Source organism: Arachis ipaensis, chromosome B4 (genome assembly GCF_059453495.1).
Source record: "Arachis ipaensis isolate K30076 ecotype BB chromosome B4, ASM5945349v1, whole genome shotgun sequence".
NCBI lineage: Eukaryota > Viridiplantae > Streptophyta > Magnoliopsida > Fabales > Fabaceae > Arachis > Arachis ipaensis.
In genome coordinates this window covers 84,420,155-84,444,611 of record NC_142439.1, presented here as the reverse complement: position 1 = coordinate 84,444,611, position 24,457 = coordinate 84,420,155, and the positions used below count along the sequence as shown (strand labels likewise).

Here is a 24,457-nt window from a genome sequence, read left to right as displayed (position 1 = left end):
AAGAACAGTTTGAATGTGAAGTGAAATGGTCTCTGTTAGATAGAAGTGGAATAAAAGTAAGTGGTGGTATGTGTGTGATTGTATAATAGCTCACTTTTAGTGAATAAAAAGCTAGGATATCTCCTTCTAAGTAAAGAGTGGCTTACTGTCTAGGAATCTCAATTGAATTAAATTCCTTGGTTAAAAAGAAAAACAAAAAGAAGGAAAGAACAAAGAGAGCCAAAAAGTGGCAAAACAAAAGAAAAACAAAAAGAGACAAAGCTAGACACCAATAGCTTGAACCTTAAAATATATGCCTGTGATGTCTTTGTACTAGGATCTGCTTGGATTAGTAAGCTCTTAGGAGTGCTTCAACACTTGGTGACTTGGGTTAACTAACCCGGGATCATCAGCTGAAAGTCCACTATCAAGAGCAACCTAACTACAAGGAATTTAGTAGCCCAAAGAGGTGCTGGGCATCAATGTTTTAAGAAGGAATGTGAGCCAAGTGTCTATGGTGAATAATGTGTCAAGTATAAAGAAAAGAAAATGAACTTGCTACACATGACACTCAAATAAAGCTTTTGAATAAAGTAATAGCCAAGGATAAAGGAATAAGGAGAGGTCATAGCAATATGTCACTTGAAGCTTGAAGGAGACTTTCTAGGCCTAGGAGTCAATAAGAAGTGAGTATTTGCATATCCACATAAAACCCCATGAACTATCAATAATACTCTGCTAGCATGAACTTCCTCTTCCATTTCATTCTTTCTTCTTAATAATCCATTTCTTGCTTGGGGACAAGCAAGCTTTAAGTTTGGTGTTGTGATGACAAGTCATCCTAGCCTATTTTAGCTAGTCTTTTTCTTTAGTTTTCATTAGAATTATGCACTTTCTTGAGCTACAAGCAAGCTAATTGAGTAGATTTTCATGTTTCCCTTGATTGAACCAACCATATATGAATTCATGCCATTTCATGAGGTTTTATGCTATATTTGTTGCATATTATGAAAGATTGAATATCTCATGATTTTGAGCATAGCTTTGATGAGTTTGGTTGATTAATGATAGGTGAAGAAAGCTTGGAGAAAGGTTGAAGCAAAGAGGAATGGCTAGGAGTGAAGAGAGGACAATGGAATAAGTGAAATTGAACCATGAAGCAAAAGGTTGGACCTAAAGTTAGCCTCAAAGTTAGACCCCTAACTTGAAGGCTAACGTTAGGCATGAAGAATTCTCCCTGGGCTCCCCACGTTTGAGCCAACGTTAGCCCCTAACTTGGAGGCTAACGTTGGCAAGAGAAACTTCCTCCCTGGGCCACCAACGTTTGCGCCAACGTTAGCCCCCTAACTTGGAGGCTAACGTTGGCACATGAATTACAAAAGGAGAAGGGCCAACGTTAGCCCCAACGTTAGCCCCCTAACTTGGAGGCTAACGTTGGAACTTGAGAAGATCTCCCCTGGGCACCAACGTTTGCGCCAACGTTAGCCCCCTAACTTGGAGGCTAACGTTGGCACATAAATCACAAAGGGGGAAAAGGCCAACGTTTGCGTCAACGTTAGCCCCCTAACTTGAAGGCTAACGTTGGCGCCACTAGCACTAAGCATTGCCAACGTTAGGGTCAAAGTTAGACCCCTAACGTTGGCACCAACGTCCATACCAGCAGAATGTGCGTTGCTGCTATGAAAAGTTGGAGCCAAAGTTAGACCCCTAACTTTGGCTCAAACTTTAAGACCAACTTTGGCTAACTTCAAAACCGGTTCAATTGGTTCACTTCGGTTCTTCTTCAAACTTCAAGAGCAATCAACCAAGGCCTCTTTCAACCCAATTCCACCAAGAACAAAGGCCCAACTCAAGGCTTGAAGATCATTTTGGAAAGTGTATAAATAGGATAGAATTCAAGTTATTCGGGGAGCTTTCTTTTTAGAATTTTCATAATAGTTTTCGGAGAGCTTTTGAACTTGAGTGAACTTTAATTTCTTGTTTTCATTGCTTTCAATTTCATTTTACATTTGTCTTGGATCTTGGATTGGAGAATTGAAGAAATTCTGTTTCAATCTCAATCTTGGATCTCTCTGTTTCTTTACTGTTAATTGAATTTCATTTCCAGTTCATTGTTCTTCATCTCTTTTCTTTGCAATTTACAATTTCCGTGCAATTGTTCTTGTTGGATCTAGGAAGGCATTGAGATCTAGACTTGGTTTTCTAGTCTCTGGGTCCTGAGATCTAAATTTCCCATTTCAATTCCCTGTTTACTGCTTTCTATGTTCATTTACTTTTCTGCTTCATATCCGGTTCAATCCCAATTCCCTTTCCCTCTTCTGTTTGATGCAATTTAGCTTTTCCTTGTTTAATTTCTGCAAATCCACATCCCAGTCCCCTTTACATTTCAAGCAATTTACATTCCTTGCACTTTAAGATTCTGCAGTTTACATTTCTTGCACTTTAAGTTTCTGCCATTTAATTTCTTGTTCTTTAAGTTTCAGCAATTTATTTCTTGTTCTCTTTACTTCAATGCAATTTAATTCTGCAAGTCACAAAACCGTCAACCAAATCTTGATTTGCTTGACTAAATCAACCATTAAACTAAAATTGCTCAATCCTTCAATCCCTGTGGGATCGACCTCACTCCCGTGAGTTTTTATTACTTGATACGACCCGGTACACTTGCCGGTTAGTTTTGGGTGTTTTGGGAGAGATTATATTTCCTCCAAAATATCTCATCACCACCCCCTCCATATTATTACCAAAATAAACCACCTCCAACATATGAAAATTTTCAACCACAAGATGAACTCTACTTCCCACCACAACCTCCCATGGAAAAATACTCATGTCCATCGATCCAAGAGCCGTATGATCCAAATCATATTATCCAAGAGGAACAAGAGTCAAGGGATCATCTCAAGGAAACATTGGATCAACTTCAAGCAACCATGGAGCGTGTTGTGAAACAAGTGAAAAGAGTGGAAATTATTGAACCACCACAACCCTACCAAGAAGAACCACCTCCCTACTATGAATCCTTCCCCAAAATTGATGAACCCTTCCATCCACCCCAACCTCCAATAGATGACGTCCTTGATGTTCTTCTTCAAGGCCAAGAGGAGATGAAAAGGAAGGTACAAAATTTCACGGCCGCCTTAGATGAGGTGGTGAACCGGTTAGCATCCCAATGCTTGAATACTCAAGGAACTCCCATGGCTACATGTAAAGAACCCAAGGGAGAGCATAGCATGAAGGAGAGATTGGATGATGAGAATTATTGCTTTATGTTGGAACAATTAGAGGAAGCTATAATTGTTGAAGAAAAGGAAGAAGTGGTTGAAGACTTAGGAGATGCGGAGCCTCCATGGGAACATAGAGTTGAAGAAAACCCCTCCAATAAGATTGAAGTTGATGTTGAGGAGGAATGTGCACAACCTCCAAGGCATATCCCTTAGGAAGAATTAAATGGGATAGAGCAAGAATTGAGTTTCCTTGGTGATGAAGATCAAGCATCAAGTCTTAGTGGTGGAGAATCCTTTGATCATGAAGAACCTTCTCCCAGTAGATTTGAGAGCGTTGAGGAGGTAAATTTCTCTCAACCTCCCAATTATGACTTGATTAAGGGAAAAAGCTTAGATAAAATTATTGAACAAAGGATTGAGATTAAGAGATCTTGTGAGAAGGTGGAGATCCTTAGAAAAAGGAGGATGGGAATTGAATACGCTTTGTCAAGATCCTTCGACGCTTCTTTGCCTAGGTTTCCATCTACACCTTCATTTGAGTGGGTGAAATTCATTTCTATTAGCTTTATTATCCCACTTGAATATGGTTTGCTTGAAACGGATGGCCAACTTAGGGAACTTTGTGGGATGAAGCGTAAGCGAAAAAGGTTTTGTGGTTGGTGTTGCAAATCAAGGCTCATTATGGTTGATGCATCAAACATGAGATATAAAGGTTGGAGTAGTGCTCAACTAGATGGGTCTAAGAGGATTGTTGGTCACTTTATTGAGAATTCACCTTACTTGCCACCCGGATGGACTAATGATGATCAATTCAAGGACGGGTGTGAAAATAAAGTATGGGATCCCAGATCACACAAGGAGAATCAATTTTGGGAGCCCATAATCTATGAAGAACTCCATCAAAGCTTGGGAAAATTGAACTTGAAGAATGGAGCTTATTGGAGACTCAAGAATTGATGGATGTTCCAAGATGAGTTCAAGCACAAGCCACCTTAAGAGGAGCTCCCCATAAGTCCAACTTAAGGACAATAAATAAAAGTGCTAGGTGGGAGACACCCCACCATGGTAAACTCCTTTCATTTTTTCTTTTGTAAATATTGGTAGAAATTGGTTTGATTTCATGTTTAGTTTAGTTAGTTGAGTATAATTGGTAGTTTAGTATGTTAAATAAGGTTTTATGGTATTTTGGTAGCTGTTTGGAGGTTTGGAATGCTTGGATTGGTGCAAAAACATAGAAAAATAAATAAATAAAAAAATATTTTTGAAAAACAGAGCACCATCCGCGCGTACGCGGACTGCGCGCGTACGCGTGCATCAAGCATTTTCACCTACCCACGTGGACGCGCCATGTACGCGTACGCGTGGATTGAGAAATTCCACCGCAAGCCAAAAACCAGAGAGTTGTGCGAATGCTGTTCGCACAAACCAACTCGCGTGTACGCGCACATGACGCGTACGCATCACTCTTGAAATAAGCCATCCGCGCGCACGCGCCATGTACGCGTACGCGTCGCGTCCATTGTACCACCATCCACGCGCATACGCGCGGATGTCCTTCCTTCAACACATCTCTTTTCTTCTCCTCTTTCCATTTCTTTCCTTCTCCTTTCTTCTTCCCTTCTTCAACCCCTCATCCAACACTCCCAAACACCATTGATAACCATTTATTTTAGTTAGTTATTTAGTTAGTTAGTTAGTTGATTAGTTAGTTAATTTAATTTTCATTTTCTCTTTTTCATTGTAAGTGTTGGATTGTTAATCTTGTTTACCATTAATTGTTGCTGAGTACTAAATGGGATGTTATCTTAACATCATTATGTTTATAATCTTTGTTGGATTCTATTGTTAAGGTTATATTTTGCTACTTGGTCTTGAGTTTTTTCATGCTTACCTTTTAAGAATACCAAGTGATGAGAATTGCCTTCGAGCTTGTAACTCTTCTTGAATTGCATGATTTGGCCACCATGTGATTTGAACCCTATTCTTTGATTAGGCAATCTTTTGACATTGGATGGTGTGCATTTACTTTAATGCATTGTATTTCATGATCATATGCATCCATATGCTTATAGCTTGAATGCCTTCATGCTTCTTTAATTCTTGTTTTACCTTAAAAGTTTACTTAAAGCATCTCAAGCACACTAAAATGAGTAAAGTGCATGCTCCTTTTGTGACATAACTTTTTATGCTAATGTGTGTTCTAAAAGGTGCCTAATCTAGAACACACATCCCTATTTTCCTAATGTCACACTAATTCACTCACTCAATTCTAGTGATTAGTACCTCATTCCCAACAATGTATGCTTCCTTGTTTTTGAGTTATCTCATCTTATGGTGTTATATTTTTGTTTTTCATGAATGATGCACCGCAAGCAAAAATGGAAGCGGAAGAAAGAACGCGCAGTAACCGGTTGATCTACCAGCTGAAGGTAGCAATCCAGAAAATTGCCATACCCCCTTGCTCATCTTTGAATGCACCGAGGACAGTGCACACTTTTAAGTGTGGGGAGGTTGGTGCACGAAATTACAATCACACTTTTGTGATTCCGCACAACTAACCAGTAAGTGCACTGGGTCATCCAAGTAATACCTTACGTGAGTAAGGGTCGATCCCACGGAGATTGTCGGCTTGAAGCAAGCTATGGTTATCTTGTAATTCTTATTCAGGATATCAGTAATGATTCTTAGTTTTAATTGTAAAAAGTAAAAAAAATGAAATAAATACTTGTTATGCAGTAATGGAGAACAGGTTGAAGTTTTGGAGATGCTCTGTCTTCTGAATCTCTGCTTTCCTACTGTCTTCTTCTTCACGCACACAAGGTTCCTTCTATGGCAAGCTCTATGTTGGTGGATCACCGTTGTCAATGGCTACCATCCGTCCTCTCAGTGAAAATGGTCCAAATGCGGTGTCACCGCACGACTAATCATCTGTCGGTTCTCACTCATGTTGGAATAGGATCCTTTGATCCTTTTACGTCTGTCACTACGCCCAGCACTCGCAAGTTTGAAGCTCGTCATAGTCATCCCTTCCCAGATCTTACTCGGAATACCACAGACAAGGTTTAGACTTTTTGGATCTCAGGAATGGCCGCCAATTGATTCTAGCTTATACCACGAAGACTCTGATCTTTCGGAATGGAGGCTAAGAGATACACACTCAAGCTATTGCAGATAGAATGGAAGTGGTTGTCATGCACGCGTTCATAGGTGAGAATGATGATGAGTGTCACGGATCATCACATTCATCAGGTTGAAGTGCGAGTGAATATCTTAGAATAGAAACAAGCCAGATTGAATGGAAAATAGTAGTAATTGCATTAATTCATCGAGACACAGCATAGCTCCTCACCCCCAACCATGGAGTTTAGAGACTCATGCCGTCAAAGATACAATATGAAACGTGTAAAGTGTCATGAGGTGTGTAAATACAATAGTAAAAGGTCCTATTTATAGAAAACTAGTAGCCTAGGGTTTACAGAAATGATTAAATGATGCAGAATCCACTTTCGGGCCCACTTGGTGTGTGCTTGGGCTGAGCATTGAAGCTTTCACATGTAGAGACTTTTCTTGGAGTTAAACGCCAGCTTTTGTGCCAGTTTGGGCGTTTAACTCCAGCTTTTATGCCAGTTCTGGCGTTTTGACGCAATAATTTTTATGCTGATTGGAACGCCAGTTTAGGCCATCAAATCTTGAGCAAAGTATGGACTATTATATATTGCTGGAAAGCCCAGGATGTCTAAATTTCAACGCAATTGAGAGCGCGCCATTTGGGCTTCTGTAGCTCCAGAAAATTCACTTCAAATGAAGGGAGGTCAGAATCCAACAGCATCTGCAGTCCTTTTTCAGCCTCTGAATCTGATTTTTGCTCAGGTCCCTCAATTTCAGTCAGAAAATACCTGAAATCATAGAAAAACACACAAACTCATAGTAAAGTCCAGAAATATGATTTTTGAATAAAAACTAATAAAAACATAATAAAAACTAACTAAAATATACTAAAAACATACTAAAAATAATGCCAAAAAGCGTATAAATTATCCGCTCATCACAACACCAAACTTAAATTGTTGCTTGTCCCCAAGCAACTAAAAACAAAGTAGGATAAAAAGAAGAGAATATACAATAAATTCTGAAAACAACTATGAAGATCAGTCTTAATTAGATGAGCGGGGCTATTAGCTTTTTGCTTTTGAACAGTTTTGGCATCTCACTTTATCCTTTGAAGCTTAGAATGATTGGCATCTATAGGAACTCATAATTCAGATAGTGTTATTGATTCTCCTAGTTCAGTATGTTGATTCTTGAACACAGTTACTTTATGAGTCTTGGCCGTGACCCTAAGCATTTTGTTTTCCAGTATTACCACTGGATACATAAATGCCACAGACACATAACTAGGTGAACCTTTTCTGATTGTGACTCAGCTTTGCTAGAGTCCCCAATTAGAGGTGTCCAGAGCTCTTAAGCACACTCTTTTTGCTTTGGATCACGACTTTAACCGCTCAATCTCAAGCTTTTCACTTGACACCTTCACGCCACAAGCACATGGTTAGGAACAGCTTGGTTTAGCCGCTTAGGCCAAGATTTTATTCCTGTGGGCCCTCCTATCCACTAATGCTCAAAGCCTTGGATCCTTTTTATTTTACCCTTGTCTTTTGGTTTAAAGGGCTATTGACTTTTTCTGCTTGCTTTTTCTTTTTCTTTCTTTTTCTTTTATTATTTTTTTTCGCCTCTCTTTTTTTTTTTGCAAGCTTTTCACTGGTTTTTCTTGCTTCAAGAATCATTTTTATGATTTTTCAGATTATCAATAACATTTCTCCTTTTCCATCATTCTTTCAAGAGCCAACAATTTCAACATTCATAAACAAAAAATTCAAAAATATGCACTGTTCAAGCATTCATTCAGAAAAACAAAAAGTATTGCCACCACATCAAAATAATTAATCTGTTTTACAATTCAAAATTCCTGTACTTCTTTTTCTTTTTCAGAGAACTTTTTTTCCTTTAAGAAAGGTGATGGATTCATAGGATATTCATAGCTTTAAGACATAAACTTTAAATTTTATTAATCATGGAATAAAAATAAGACTCAGAAATAAATATAAGAGCAAACCAATTATAATAGAAGACAGAAAATTAAAAACAGAAAAATAAATGACTCTTAAAATAAATTCCTAATAATAAAGGTTATCACAAAGTTAGGACTCAACAACCTTGATTTTGAGAAGTGGATGCTCCTTCAATCTGTGGGGTGTTTGGTCCTTCAAGGGAGAGCTTCTGGCGCTTCAGCTCCAGTAGCTCACGCCCCTGTGATAAACCACTATTTTATGATTTATCTTGTGCTCAATTGAGTGGATTTTATCAACTCTTTACCCACTTATTCATACTATTTGCATGTTTTACATTTTCCTTCCTAGTTTTGTGCTATAATTGAAAACATGCTTCTTTGATCTTATATTTGCTTATTATTAATCCTCTCTTATTACCATTAGATGCCTTGATATGTGTGTTAAGCGTTTTCAGAGATTACAGGGCAGGAATGGCTCTGAGAATGGAAAGGAAGCATGCAAAAGTGGAAGGAATACAAGAAGTTAGAGAAATTGCTAAGCTATCCAGCCTGACCTCTTCGCATTGAAACGGCTATAACTTTAGCTACAAAGGTCCAAATGACGCGGTTCCAGTTGCGTTGGAAAGCTAACATCCGGGGCTTCGATTTGATATATAATTTGCCATAGCTGCCCCGACGCCAGGTGACGCAAACGCGTGGATCACGCGGACGCGTGACCTGGCAGGAAAGCAATCCACGTGGCTGCGTGGACGACGCCTCCGCGTCACTTGCCCGCGATCTGAACGTAACAGAAATCGCAGGGGGTGATTTCTGGGCTGCTTTTGACCCTATTTTCAGCCTAGAACACACAGATTAGAGGCTATAAAGTGGGGGAATGCATCCATTCAAAGGAGGCTCGCCAATTTTTACTTCCCATGATTTAGATTTAGTCTTGAGAGAGGTTCTCTCCTCTCTCTCTTAGGATTTAGGACTTCTCTTAGTTTGTAAGAGTGACTTTCGATCCAGGTTTAATGTTTCTTTGTTTTAGCTTCCCTTTCACTTTTATTTATTCCAGCACTTGAGTTGATTATTTATTTTTATAATTGAATTTATGAATTATTCCATGTTACAGATTATTATTTGAATTAATGATATTTGAGGTATTTCCAGTTTATGATTTCTCTTTTTAATTTATGTTATCATTGTTTCCGATCTGAAGATATTTTATTCCAGCAATTTACTTTTTCCCCTTTTGGTCCTGGTTAAGAAATCAGTAACTCAACAGTTATCAACCTCAGCATAATTGATAATCGTTATCTTGCTAATTAAACTGAACTTCAATAATTCCAACTTTTTCTTAGGAAATAATTAGGATTCGAAGGTCAAACTAATTAGTCCCTTGACTTTCCTTTGCTTTAGTAAGGGTTAACTAAGTGGAATTTAGATTCAACTTTCATTATTGTTGAGAGAGATAACTAAGTTGGACTTCTAATTTCTCTTACCTTGCCAAAAGTTACTTTACAGTATTTATTTATTTTAATTGCCATTTACTTTACTTGTCGTTCAAATCACTTGCTTCTCACCTTCTAAACCCCGAATACAATCCTTATAGCCAATAATAAGAACATACTTCCTTGCAGTTCCTTGAGAAGACGACCCGAGATTTGAATACTCGGTTAACAATTTTTAAGGGGTTTGTTACTGGTGCACGAAATTGGAAATTACAATTCTTCACAAATTCTTAGGAAATAATTAGGATTCGAAGGTCAAACTAATTAGTCCCTTGACTTTCCTTTGCTTTAGTAAGGGTTAACTAAGTGGAATTTAGATTCAACTTTCATTATTGTTGAGAGAGATAACTAAGTTGGACTTCTAATTTCTCTTACCTTGCCAAAAGTTACTTTACAGTATTTATTTATTTTAATTGCCATTTACTTTACTTGTCGTTCAAATCACTTGCTTCTCACCTTCTAAACCCCGAATACAATCCTTATAGCCAATAATAAGAACATACTTCCTTGCAGTTCCTTGAGAAGACGACCCGAGATTTGAATACTCGGTTAACAATTTTTAAGGGGTTTGTTACTGGTGCACGAAATTGGAAATTACAATTCTTCACAAATTCACACAACTAACCAGCAAGTGCACTGGGTCGTCCAAGTAATACCTTACGTGAGTAAGGGTCGATCCCATGGAGATTGTTGGCTTGAAGCAGTCTATGGTTACCTTGTAACTCTTAGTCAGGAAAACAATAAAACAATTCACTTATCAAATTTGATTGCAAGGAATAAAAGAGCATGAAATAAATACTTATTATGCAGTAATGGAGAATATGTTGGAGTTTTGGAGATGCTTTGTCTTCTGAATTTCAGCTTTTCTCTTGTATTCCTCTTCCATCATGCATGAAAAAGTGCAAAGTTCCTTCCATGGCAAGCTCTATGTAAGGTGTCACCGTTGTCAATGGCTACTTCCCATCTTCTCAGTGAAAATGGTCCAAATGCTCTGTCACAGCACGGCTAATCATCTGAAAGTTCTCGATCATGCTGGAATAAGATTGACTATCCTTTTACGTCTGTCACTATGCCCAGCACTTGCGAGTTTGAAGCCCGTCACAGTCATCCAATCCCAGAATCCTACTCGGAATACCACAGACAAGTTTAGACTTTCCGGATTCTCATGAATGCCACCATTGATCTAGCTTATACCACGAAGATTCTGATTAAGAAATCTAAGAGATAATCATTCATTCTAATATAGAATGGAGGTGGATGTCAGACACATGTTCATGGATTGAGGAAGGTGATGAGTGTCACAGATCATCACCCTCTCCATAGTTAAGCGCGAATGAGTATCTTAGAGAGGAACACACATGTTTGAATGGAAAACATAAGTACTTGCATTAATTCATCGAGACGCTGTAGAGCTCCTCACCCCCAACAATGGGGTTTAGAGACTCATGCTGCCAAAAGGTACAAATTTCAGATCTAAAATGTCATGAGATACAAAATAAATCTCTAAAAGTTGTTTAAATACTAAACTAGTAACCTAGGTTTACAGAAAATGAGTAAACTATGATAGATAGTGCAGAAATCCACTTCTGGGGCCCACTTGGTGTGTGCTGGGGCTGAGACTAAAGCTTCTCATGTGCCTGGGCTGTTTTGGGCGTTCAACGCCAGGTTGTAACCTATTTCTGGCGTTGAACTCTAACTTGTAACTTGTTTCTGGCGCTGGACGCCAGACTGCAACATGGAACTGGCGTTGAACGCCAGTTTACGTCGTCTATCCTTGAGCAAAGTATGGGCTATTATATATTTCTGGAAAGCCCTGGATGTCTACCTTCCAACGCAATTAGAAGCGCGTCAATTGGACTCCTGTAGCTCCAGAAATTCCATTTCGATTGCAGAGAGGTCAGGATCCAACAGCATCAACAGTCCTTTTTCAGCCTGAATAAGATTTTTGCTCAGTTCCCTCAATTTTAGCCAGAAAATATCTAAAATTACAGAAAAACACACAAACTCATAGTAAAGTCTAGAAATATGAATTTTGCATAGAAACTAATGAAAATAAACTAAAAACTAACTAAAATATCCTAAAAACTATAGGAAATTAACGCCAAAAAGCGTATAAAATATCCGTTCATCACAACACCAAACTTAAATTGTTGCTTGTCCCCAAGCAACTAGACAAATAAAATAGAATACAAATAAGTCAAGAAGCAATAATATCTCAGAGTTTTTGGGTGAAGCTCAGATTCTAATTAAATTAGCGGGACTAGTAGCTTTTTGCTTCCGAACAGGTTTGGCATCTCACTTTATCCATTGAAGCTCAGAATGATTGGCATCTATAGGAACTCAGAGTTCAGATAGTGTTATTGATTCTCCTAGTTTAGTATGTTGATTCTTGAACACAGCTACTTTTATGAGTCTTGGCCGTGGCCCTAAGCACTTTGTTTTCCAGTCCGGATACATAAATGCCACAGACACATAGTTGGGTGAACCTTTTCAGATTGTGACTCAGCTTTGCTAAAGTCCCCAATTAGAGGTGTCCAGGGTTCTTAAGCACACTTTTCTTTTTGCTTTGGACCTTGACTTTAACCGCTCAGTCTCAAGTTTTCACTTGACACCTTCACGCCACAAGCACATGGCTAGGGACAGCTTGGTTTAGCCGCTTAGACCAGGATTTTATTCCTTTAGGCCCTCCTATCCACTGATGCTCAAAGCCTTGGATCCTTTTTATTACCCTTGCCTTTTGGTTTTAAGGGCTATTGGCTTTTTCTGCTTGCCCTTTTTTTTGTAAGCTTTGTATTCACTACTTTTTCTTGCTTCAAGAATCATTTTTATGATTTTTCAGATTACCAATAACATGTCTCATGTTCATCATTCTTTCAAGAGCCAACATATTTAACATTCTAAAAAATCAAATTCAAAAGACATATGCACTGTTCAAGCATTCATTCAGAAGACAAAAAGCATTGCCACCACATGTAAATAATTAGAATTTTTCTTATTAAAAACTCGAAAATTATTGACTCCTTATTCTAAAGAAAATCTTCTATTTTATTCATGTTTAATGATGATGAGAGAAATAAATTATAGCTTAATTGGAGATAAAATAAAAAATATAGATACTAATTATTACTATATGACTCCTAAGGTGAAACTCAAATAAAAAAAAAGTTATCACAGGGTTAAGGTTAAGATCAGAACTCAACAACCTTGAAGTTGGGAAGTGGATGCCTCTTTAGTCTGTGGCGTGCTTGGCCTTTCAAGAGATAGTTTCTGACGCTTCAGTTCTTTGAAGTCATGCCCTTGCTCTTCTTGTTCCCTGAGCAGTTTGCAGAGTATGCTGTTTTGATTTTGCTGTTCTTCTTTTAATTGGTCCATAGCTTCTTGCAACTTAGTAACAGATGCTTCAAGATGTTCCCAGCATTCAAATTAAGGGAGTTCTGGTAGGAATTCTTGGGCCCTCCTCTTGATGGGATCATCCTGCACTTGTTGTTTTTCCATTGTGATTTTAGTGATTGGCTGCTCCACTGAGATATACTCTGTTATTCCCATCTTTACTCCAGCATCTTTGCAGAGCATAGATATTAGGCTTGGATAAGCCAACCTGGCATCCTTGGAGTTCTTGCTAGCAAGTATGTAGAATTCAGATGGAATCAGTTGATGAACTTCTACTTCTTTTCCCAACATAATGCAATGGATCATCACTGCTCTTTTAACATTGACTTCAGAACGGTTACTGGTGGGCAATACAGAACGCCCAATGAAGTCCAGCCATCCTCTGGCGACTGGTTTGAGATCTTCTCTCTTGAGTTGATTTGGGACACCCTTCGTGCTGGTAGTCCATCTGGCTTTAGGGATGCATATATCCTCTAGAATCTTATCCAAACCCTTGTTTGTTCTCATCATTCTCCTATTGAAAGAGTCTGGGTCATCTTTCTGCTGAGGTAGCTTAAAGATCTCCCTGATTTTGTCAGGGTGGATATGAGCAATCTTTCCTCTGACCGCAGTCCTATAGTCATAGAGGGCAGTTCCAGATATTCTCTGCCTGTCTGTTTGCCACAGATTAGCATAGAATTCCTGAACCTTATTCCTTCCCACTTTCGTTTCAAGATTAGCTAGGACTTCCCAGTTCTTGTTTCGAATCTGCTCTTGGATCTCCGGATATTCATCTTCTTTCAGATCGAACTTGACTTCCGGGATCACTGATCTTAGACCCATTATTTTGTAGTAATGGTCTGAATGTTCTTTGGTTAAGAACCTCCGTTGATTCCAAAGTGGTTTTGGAACACTCTCTTTCTTGCCTCTTGGAGTGGGTTATTTTCCTTTAGGAGCCATGATCTTAGTGGGTATAGTTTAGTGATCACAGATAAACACACCAAATTTAGAGGTTTGCTTGTCCTCAAGCAAAAGAAAGAAAGGAGAGGGATAGAAGGAGAGCGAGTGTTGAATGGTAGATGAGAGGAGGGAGGCCGAATGTGTTTTTAAAAGGGAGGGGGTGGGTTTTCGAAAATAGGGAGAAAGATAAGATAGAAGTTATGATTTAAAAAGAAATAAGTATGATAAGAAAAGATATAATTTAAAATTGAAGAGATACGAAAGATATTTGAAAAAGATAAATTTGGATTTTTGAAAAAGATAATATGGAGATTAAAAAAAGATATTAATTAGTTGAAAAGATTTTAGAATGAAAAGAGATAGATTTGTTTTGAAAATTTGAAAAAGAGTTGAATTGGATTGAAAAAAAAGGATTTGTGCTTATGGATCAAGATACATTTGATATTTTTAAAGTAGGGTTTTTAGAAATTAGGGATTTTAGAAATCAGGGTTTGTAACATGTTTATGCAAGAAATCATGAATTGAAACATGAAAATTAAAATTAAAATGAAAAATATGAAGTAAAAACGAAATTACCTCCTCCCCACCATCCTGGCGTTTGAACGCCCAAACGCTGCATGTTTTGGGCGTTCAACGCCCAACTGCTGCTTCTCCTGGGTGTTCAACGCCCAGCTGTTGCTTCTTTCTGGCGTTGAACGCCAGGAACTCCTTTGTCACTGGGCGTTTTTTTGAACGCCCAGGACGCTGTAAATCTGGCGTTAAACGCCCAGAAGGAGCTTCTTTCTGGCATTCAACACCCAGAAGATGCTTCTTTCAGGCGTTTAACGCCCAGATGGCTATCCTTACTGGCGTTCAACGCCCAGTGAATGCTTCTTTTGGGCGTTGAACGCCCAAAACAGACTTTTACTAGCGTTTTCTTGCCAGTGAGCTCTTTTTCTCTGTTTTGTGTGCAGAATCCTTTTGTAACCCTGTAAACTTATACAATTGACTCTTTACCTTAGTATCAATGAACTTTATATAAACAAATAAAATCAAGAATAGGGCAAAATGCTTAGAGGAAATGATGCCCCATGGCTGGGTTGCCTCCCAGCAAGCGCTTCTTTATTGTCTTTAGCTGGACCTTGCTGAGTTTTTAATCTAGCCTTAGCCTTGAGCACTCTTGCTCAACATTGCCTTCAAGATAGTGCTTGATTCTCTGTCCATTAACAATGAACTTCTTATCAGAATCAATATCTTGAAGCTCCACATAACCATATAGTGATACACTTGTAATCACATATGGTCCCTGGTGCACGAAATTGTGATCTCTGGTAATGGCTCCAACAACTTGGTGCTCTAATCTCAATTCATAATTTGTCACAACTTCGATACAACTAACCAGCAAGTGCACTGGGTCGTCCAAGTAATACCTTACGTGAGTAAGGGTCGAATCCCACGGAGATTGTTGGTATGAAACAAGCTATGGTCACCTTGTAAATCTCAGTCAGGCGGATATAAAATAGTTATGGATTTTTCAAAAATAAGTAATAGAAGAAGGATAGAAACACTTATGTAATTCATTGGTGAGAATTTCAGATAAGCGTATAGAGATGCTTTCGTTCCTCTGAACCTCTGCTTTCTTGCTGCCTTCATCCAATCAGTCTTACTCCTTTCCATGGCTGGCTTTATACAAGGGCATCACCGATGTCAGTGGCTACATCCCCTCCTCTTGTGAAAATGGTCCAAGATGTCCTGTCACGGCACGGCTAATCATTTGAGGTTCCCGATCATGCTGGAATAGGATTCACCCTCCTTTTGCGTCTGTCACTACGCCCAGCACTCGCGAGTTTGAAGCTCGTCACAGTCATTCAATCATTGAATCCTACTCGGAATACCACAGACAAGGTTTAGACTTTCTGGATTCTCTTGAATGCCGCCATCAATCTAGCGTACACCACGAAGATTCTGATTAAGAGATCTAAGAGATACTCATTCAATCTAAGGGAGAACGGAAGTGGTTGTCAGGCACGCATTCATAAGGAATGATGATGATTGTCACGTTCATCACATTCAGGTTGAAGTGCGAATGAATATCTTAGAAATGAAATAAGATGAATTGAATAGAAAAATGGTAGTACTTTGCATTAATCTTTGAGGAACAACAGAGCTCCACACCTTAATCTATGGAGTGTAGATACTCTACCGTTGAAAATACATAAGTGAAGAAGGTTCAGGCATGGCCAAGAGGCCAGCCCTCAAACGTGATCTAAGATAGCATACAACTGATCAAAGATGTCTAATACAATAGTAAAAAGTCCTATTTATAATAAACTAGCTACTAGGGTTTACAGAAGTAAGTAATTGATGCATAAATCCACTTCCGGGCTCCACTTGGTGTGTGCTTGGGCTGAGCTTGAATGTTACACGTGCATAGGCTCTTTTTGGAGTTGAACACCAGGTTGTAACGTATTTCTGGCGTTCAACTCTGGTTTGTGACTTGTTTCTGGCGTTTAACTCCAGACAGCAGCGTAGAACTGGCATTAAACGCCCTTTTAAGTCATCTAAACTCGGCCAAAGTATGGACTATTATACATTGCTGGAAAGCCCTGGATGTCTGCTTTCCAACGCAATTAGAAGCGCGCCATTTTGAGTTCTGTAGCACCAGAAAATCCACTTTGAATGCAGGGAGGTCAGAATCCAACAGCATCAGCAGTCCTTCTTCAACCTCTGAATCTGATTTTTGCTCAAGTCCCTCAATTTCAGCCAGAAAATACCTGAAATCACAGAAAAAAACACAAACTCATAGTAAAGTCTAGAAATGTGAATTTAACATAAAAACTAATGAAAACATCCCTAAAATTAACTAGATCCTACTAAAAACATACTAAAAACAATGCCAAAAAGCGTACAAATTATCCGCTCATCACAACACCAAACTTAAATTGTTGCTTGTCCCCAAGCAACTGAAAATCAAATAGGATAAAAAGAAGAGAATATACTATAAATTCCAAACTATCAATGAAACATAGCTCCAATCAAATGAGCAGGACTTATAGCTTTTTGCCTCTTGAATAGTTCTGGCATCTCACTTTATCCGTTGAGGTTCAGAATGATTGGCATCTATAGGAACTCAGAGTTCAGATAGTCTTATTGATTCTCCTAGTTCAGTATGATGATTCTTGAACACAGCTATTTTATGAGTCTTGGCCGTGGCCCTAAGCACTTTGTTTTCCAGTATTACCACCGGATACATAAATGCCACAGACACATAATTGGGTGAACCTTTTCAGATTGTGACTTAGCTTTCCTAAACTCCCCAATTAGAGGTGTCCAGGGTTCTTAAGCACACTCTTTTTTTTTTTGCTTTGGACCTTGACTTTAACCGCTCAGTCTCAAGTTTTCACTTGACACCTTCACGCCACAAGCACATGGTTAGGGACAGCTTGGTTTAGCCGCTTAGGCCAGGATTTTATTCCTTTAGGCCCTCCTATCCACTGATGCTCAAAGCCTTGGGATCCTTTTTATTTACCCTTTCCTTTTGGTTTTAAGGGTTACTGGCTTTTTGCTCTTGCCTCTTGGTTTTTAGAGCTTTTGGCTTTTTCTGCTTGCTTTTCTTTTTCTTTCTATTTTTTTTTCTGCAAGCTTTGTTCTTTGCTGCTTTTTCTTGCTTCAAGAATCATTTTTTTATGATTTTTCAGATTATCAAATAACATGTCTCCTTGTCATCATTCTTTCAAGAGCCAACATATTTAACATTCTTAAACAGCAACTTCAAAAGACATATGCACTGTTCAAGCATTCATTCAGAAAACAAGAAGCATTGTCACCACATCAATATAATTAAACTAAGTTCAAGGATAAATTCGAAACTCATGTACTTCTTGTTCTTTTGAATTAAAATAGTTTTCATTTAAGAGAGGTGATGGATTCATAGGACATTCATAACTTTAAGACAAAGTTACTAACTACTAATGATCATGTAATGAAGACACAAACATAGATAAGCACATAATGAAAAATAGAGAATGTAAGAACAAGGAATGAGTCCACCTTAGTGATGGTGGCGTTTCCTTCTTGAGGAACTAATGATGTCCTTGAGCTCTTCTATGTCTCTTCCTTGTCTTTGTTGCTCCTCCCTCATTGCTTTTTGATCTTCTCTTATTTCATGTAGGATGATGGAGTGCTCTTGATGTTCCACCCTTAATTGTCCCATGTTAGAGCTTAGTTCTCCTAGGGAGGTGTTGATTTGCTCCCAATAGTTTTGTGGAGGAAAATGCATTTGAGGCATCTCCGGGATCTCATGGTGATGAGCTTCATGCGCCTCTTGAGCTCCATGAATGGGCTCTCTTGCTTGCTCCATCTTTTTCTTAGTGATGGGCTTGTCCTCTTTAATGAGGATATCTCCCTCTATGTCAATCCCAGCCGAATTGCATAGGTGGCAAATGAGATGAGGAAAGGCTAACCTTGCCATAGTGGAGGACTTGTCAGCCACCTTGTAGAGTTCTTGAGGTATAATCTCATAAACTTCCACCTCTTCTCCAATCATGATGCTATGGATCATGATGGCCCGGTCTATAGTAACTTCAGACCGGTTGCTAGTGGGAATGATTGAGCATTGAATGAACTCCAACCATCCTCTAGCTACAGGCTTAAGGTCCAGTCTTCTTAGTTGAACCGGTTTGCCTTTTGAGTCAATCTTCTATTGAGCTCCTTCTACACATATGTCCATGAGGACTTGGTCCAACCTTTGATCAAAGTTGACTCTCCTTGTGTAGGGGCGTGCGTTCTCTTCCATGTTTGGCAAGTTGAACGCCAACCTCACATTTTCCAGACTAAAATCTAAGTATTTCCCCCGAACCATGGTGAGATAATTCTTTGGGTTCGGGTTCTTACTTTGATCATGGTTCCTAGTGATCCATGCATTAGCATAGAACTCTTGAACCATTAGGATGCCGACTTGTTGGATGGGGTTTGTTAGAACTTCCCAACCTCTTCTTTGAATTTCATGTCGGATCTCCGGATACTCATTTCTTTTGAGTTTGAAAGGGACCTCGAGGATCACCTTCTTCTTGGCCACAACATCATAGAAGTAGTCTTGATGGGCTTTGGAGATGAACCTTTCCATCTCCCATGACTCGGAGGTGGAAGCTTTTGTCTTTCCTTTCCCTTTTCTAGAGGATTCTTCGGTCTTAGGTGCCATCAATGGTAATGGAAAAACAAAAAACTTATGCTTTTACCACACCAAACTTAGAATTTTGCTCGCCCTCGAGCAAGAGAAGAAAGAATAGATGAAGAAGAAGAAGAAAAGATGGAGAAGAGGGGGGAGGTGTGTTTCGGCCAAGAAGAGAAGAGAGGGTTGTGTTGTGTGAAAATGAGGAAGAATGGAAGGCTTTATATAGGGAAGGGAGGGGGGTTAAGTTTTGGCCATGTAGGGTGGGTTTGGGTGGGAAATTGATTTTGAATTTTGAAGGTAGGTGGAGTTTATGAGGTAGGTTTATGGGGAAGAGTGGATGGATGTGAGTGGTGAAGAGGTGATGGGGAAGGGAGATTGAGGTGATTGGTGAAGGGTTTTGGGGAAGAGTGTTTATGGGATTGTGTGAAAGAGGGGTGAGAAGAAGTAAGTGGAGGTAGGTAGGGATCCTGTGGGGTCCACAGATCCTGAGGTGATCCTGTGGGGTCCACAGATCCTGAGGTGTTCAAGGATTTACAGCCTTTCACCAAATTAGGCATGTAAAATGCCCTTGCACACAACTCTGGGCGTTCAGCGCCAGGTTGGTGCTTGTTCTGGGCGTTGAACGCCCATTTGTAGCCTGTTTCTGGAGTTGAACACCAGAACCATGCTTGTTCTGGGCGTTCAGCACCAGCTCTCCTCCAGGGTGCATTTCTGGCATTCAAACGCCCAGATGCTGCCATTTCTGGTGTTCAGCGCCAAAACCATGCTCTGTTCTGGCGTTGAACGCCCAAAACATGTTTCTTACTGGCGTTTAAACGCCAGTAAGGTCTTCCTCCAGGGTGTGATTTTTCTTCTGCAGTTTTTGATTCCGTTTTCAATTTTTATATTTATTTTTTGACTCCACATGATCATGAACCTAATAAAACATGAAAAATAATGAAAATTAGATAAATAAACATTGGGTTGCCTCCCAACAAGCACTTCTTTAATGTCAATAGCTTGACAGTGGGCTCTCATGGAGCCTCACAGATGTGCAGAGCTTTGTTGAAACCTCCCAACACTACACTTAGAGTTTGGATATGGGGGTTTGACACCAAACTTAGAGTTTGGTTGTGGCTTCCCAACACCAAACTTAGAGTTTGACTGTAGGAGCTTTGTTTGACTCTGCTTTGAGAGAAGCTTTTTATGCTTCCTCTCCATGGATGCAGAGAGAGATCCTTGAGTTGTAAACACAAGTTTGTCCTCATTTATTTGAAGGATCAATTCTCCTCTGTCCACATCAATCACAGCTCTTGCTGTGGCTAGGAAAGGTCTTCCTAGGATGATGGATTCATCCTCATCCTTCCCAGTATCTAGGACTATGAAATCAGCAGGGATGTAAAGGCCTTCAACCTTTACTAACACGTCCTCTACTTGTCCATAAGCCTGTTTTCTTGAATTGTCTGCCATCTCTAATGAGATTTTAGCAGCTTGCACCCCATAGATTCCCAGTTTCTCTATTTTAGAGAGGGGCATGAGGTTTATTCCTGAACCAAGGTCACACAGAGCCTTAAAGATCATGGTGCCTATGGTACAAGGTATTTTGAACTTTCCAGGATCCTGTCTCTTCTGAGGCAATGTCAGTTGATCCGGATCACTTAGTTCATTGGTGAACAAGGGAGGTTCATCTTCCCAAGTCTCAATACCAAATAATTTGGCATTTAGCTTCATGATTGCACCAAGGAACTTGGCAGCTTGCTCTTCAGTAACATCCTCATTTTCTTCAGAAGAGGATTACTCATCAGAGCTCATGAATGGCATAAGGAGGTTCAATAGAATCTCTATGGTCTCTAGATGAGCTTCAGAGTCCTTTGATTCCTCAGAGAGAAGCTCCTTATTGATCACTGGACGTCCCAGGAGGTCTTCCTCCTTGGGATTCACGTCCTCTCCTTTCCTTACAGGTTCGGCCATGGTGCTTATGTCAATGGCCTTGCACTCTCCTTTTGGATTCTCTTCTGTATTGCTTGGGAGAGTACTAGGAGGGATTTCAGTGATCCTTTTACTCAGCTGGCCCACTTGTGCTTCCAAATTTCTAATGGAAGACCTTGTTTCATTCATGAAACTTACAGTGGCCTTGGATAGATCGGAGACTAAGTTTGCTAAATTAGAGGTGTTTTGTTCAGAGTTCTCTGTCTGTTGCTGAGTGGATGATGGAAAAGGTTTATTATTGTTAAACCTGTTTCTTCCACCATTATTAAAACCTTGTTGAGGCCTTTGATCCTTCCATGAGAGATTTGGATGATTTCTCCATGATGGATTATAGGTGTTTCCATATGGTTCACCCATGTATTTTAACTCTGCTATTGCAGGGTTCTCAGGATCATAAGCTTCTTCCTCAGAAGATGCCTCTTGAGTACTGTTGGATGCAGCTTGCATTCCATTCAGACTCTGAGAAATCATATTGACTTGCTGAGTCAATATTTTATTCTGAGCTAATATGGCATTCAGAGTATCAATTTCAAGAACTCCCTTCTTCATAGGCATCCCATTACTCACAGGATTCCTCTCAGAAGTGTACATAAACTGGTTATTAGCAACCATGTCAATGAGTTCTTGAGCTTCTGCAGGCGTTTTCTTTAGGTGAATGGATCCACCTGCAGAAGTATCCAATGACATCTTTGATAGCTCAGATAAACCATCATAGAATATATCAAGGATGGTCCATTCTGAAAGCATGTCATAAGGACACTTTTTGGTCAGCTGCTTGTATCTTTCCCAAGCTTCATAGAGGGATTCACCTTCTTTCTGTCTGAAGGTTGTAACATCAGCTCTAAGCTTGCTCAGCTTTTGAGGAGGAAAGAACTTGGCTAAGAAAGTAGTGACCAGCTTATCCCAAGAGTTCAGGCTATCTCTGGGTTGAGAATCCAACCACACTCTAGCTCTGTCTCTTACAGCAAAAGGGAAAAGCATGAGCCTGTAGACTTCAGGATCTACTCCATTAGTCTTAACAGTATCACAGATCTACAAAAATTCAGTTAAGAACTAAAAAGGATCTTCAGATGAAAGTCCATGAAACTTGCAGTTCTGCTGCATCAGAGAAACTAGCTGAGGTTTTAGCTCAAAGTTGTTTGCTCCAATGGCAGGAATGGAGATGCTTCTTCCATGTAAATTGGAATTAGGTGCAGTAAAGTCACCAAGCATCCTCCTTGCATTATTGTTGTTGGGTTCGGCTGCCATCTCCTTTACTTGTTCGAAATTTTCAATAAGGTTGTCTCTGGATTGTTGTAATTTAGCTTCTCTTAGTTTTCTCTTCAGAGTCCTTTCAGGTTCTGGATCAGCTTCAACAAGAATGCCTTTTTCTTTGTCCCTGCTCATAAGAAAGAGAAGAGAAAAAGAAAAGAAGAGGAATCCTCTATGTCACAGTAAAGAAATTCCTTATTGTTAGTAGAAGAAGAAAAGAAGAAAAAAAATCGAACACAGATAGAAGAGGGGGTTCGAATTTGGTGAGTGATGTGAGGAAGAGATGTTAGTAGATGAATAAATAAATAGAATAAGATGAGAGAGGGAGAGGATTTTCGAAAATAATTTTTGAAAACGAGTTAGTAATTTTCAAAAATAGTTTTTGAAAAATGTTAGTAATTTTCGAAATTTAAGATTTAAAAATTGAAATAATTAGTTAATTAAAAAGAAATTTTGAAAAAGAGGGAAGATATTTTCGAAAATTAGAGAGAGAGAGTTAGTTAGGTGGTTTTGAAAAAGATAAGAAACAAAACAAAAGTTAGTTAGTTAGTTGAAACAAATTTTGAAAAGATAAGAAGTTAGGAAGTTAGAAAAGATATTTTGAAATCAATTTTTTTAAAAAGATAAGATAAAAAGATATTTTTGAAATTAGTTTTTGAAAAGGATTTGATTTTTAAAATCACAATTAATGACTTGATTCACAAGAAATCACAAGATATGATTCTAGAACTTAAAGTTTGAATCTTTCTTAACAAGTAAGTAACAAACTTGAAATTTTTGAATCAAAACATTAATTGATGATTGTTATTTTCGAAAATATGATATAAAAATAAGAAAAAGATTTTCGAAAAATATTTTTAAAATTTTCGAAAATAACTAAGAAAAATGAAAAAGATTTGATTTTTGAAAAAGATTTTGAAAAAGATAAGATTTTTAAATTGAAAATTTGATTTGACTCATAAAAACAACAAAATTTTAAAAATTTTTGAAAAAGTCAACTCAAATTTTCGAAATTTATGAGTGAAAAAGGGAAAAATATTTTTTTGATTTTTTTGAATTTTTATGATGAGAGAGAAAAACATGAAATTTATGCAATGCATGAAATTTTTAGATCAAAACAATGAATGCATGCAAGAATGCTATGAATGTCAAGATGAACACCAAGAACACTATGAAGATCATGATGAACATCAAGAACACATTTTTGAAAAATTTTTAATGCAAAGAAAACATGCAAGACACCAAACTTAGAAATCTTTGATGCTTAGACTCTATGGATGCAAGAATGCATATGAAAAACACCATACAACACAAAACAAGAAAACATCAAGATCAAACAAGAAGACTTACCAAGAATAACTTGAAGATCATGAAGAACACTATGAATGCATGAATTTTCGAAAAATGCAAGATGAATATGCAATTGACACCAAACTTACAACTTGACTCAAGAAACACAAAAATAATTTTTTTTTTATGATTTTCTAATTTTTTTTTGTATTTTTTCGAAAATTATTTGAAAAACAAAAATAAGGATTCCAAAATTTTTAATATAAATTCCAGGAATCTTATGCTCTTTAGTCTAAAGCCCCAATCAAAGGGTCAGGCATGGCTTAATAGCCAGCCAAGCTTTAGTATGTAACTCAGACATGACACGCCTAACATGCCCTACAGTCGTGGCTTTACAGCCAACCAGACTTCAACATGCTTTATGAAACACTAGAATTCATTCTTAAAAATTCTGAAGAAAAATATATTTTTGAAAACATTTTTATTTTTATTTTTTTTTTCGAAAACAAAGGATACATTTTTGAAAGATTTTTGAAAATTTTTTTTGAAAATTTTTTTTGAAAACTTTTTGAAAAGCAAACGAAAAGAAAGTTACCCAATCTGAGCAACAAGATGAACCGTCAGTTGTCCAAACTCGAACGATCCCCGGCAACGGCGCCAAAAACTTGGTGCACGAAATTGTGATCTCTGGTAATGGCTCCAA

General features: G+C 38.5%; 1 non-coding gene across 1 annotated transcript; it reads left to right on the top strand.

Annotated features, from left to right (window-relative positions):
* Positions 1-21,954: 21,954 nt before the first annotated feature.
* LOC148568185 (small nucleolar RNA R71) lies at positions 21,955-22,062 on the top strand. Its single transcript, XR_015882959.1, has one exon. It is a non-coding gene; the product is annotated as a small nucleolar RNA R71 (small nucleolar RNA).
* The last annotated feature ends 2,395 nt before the right edge of the window (positions 22,063-24,457 follow it).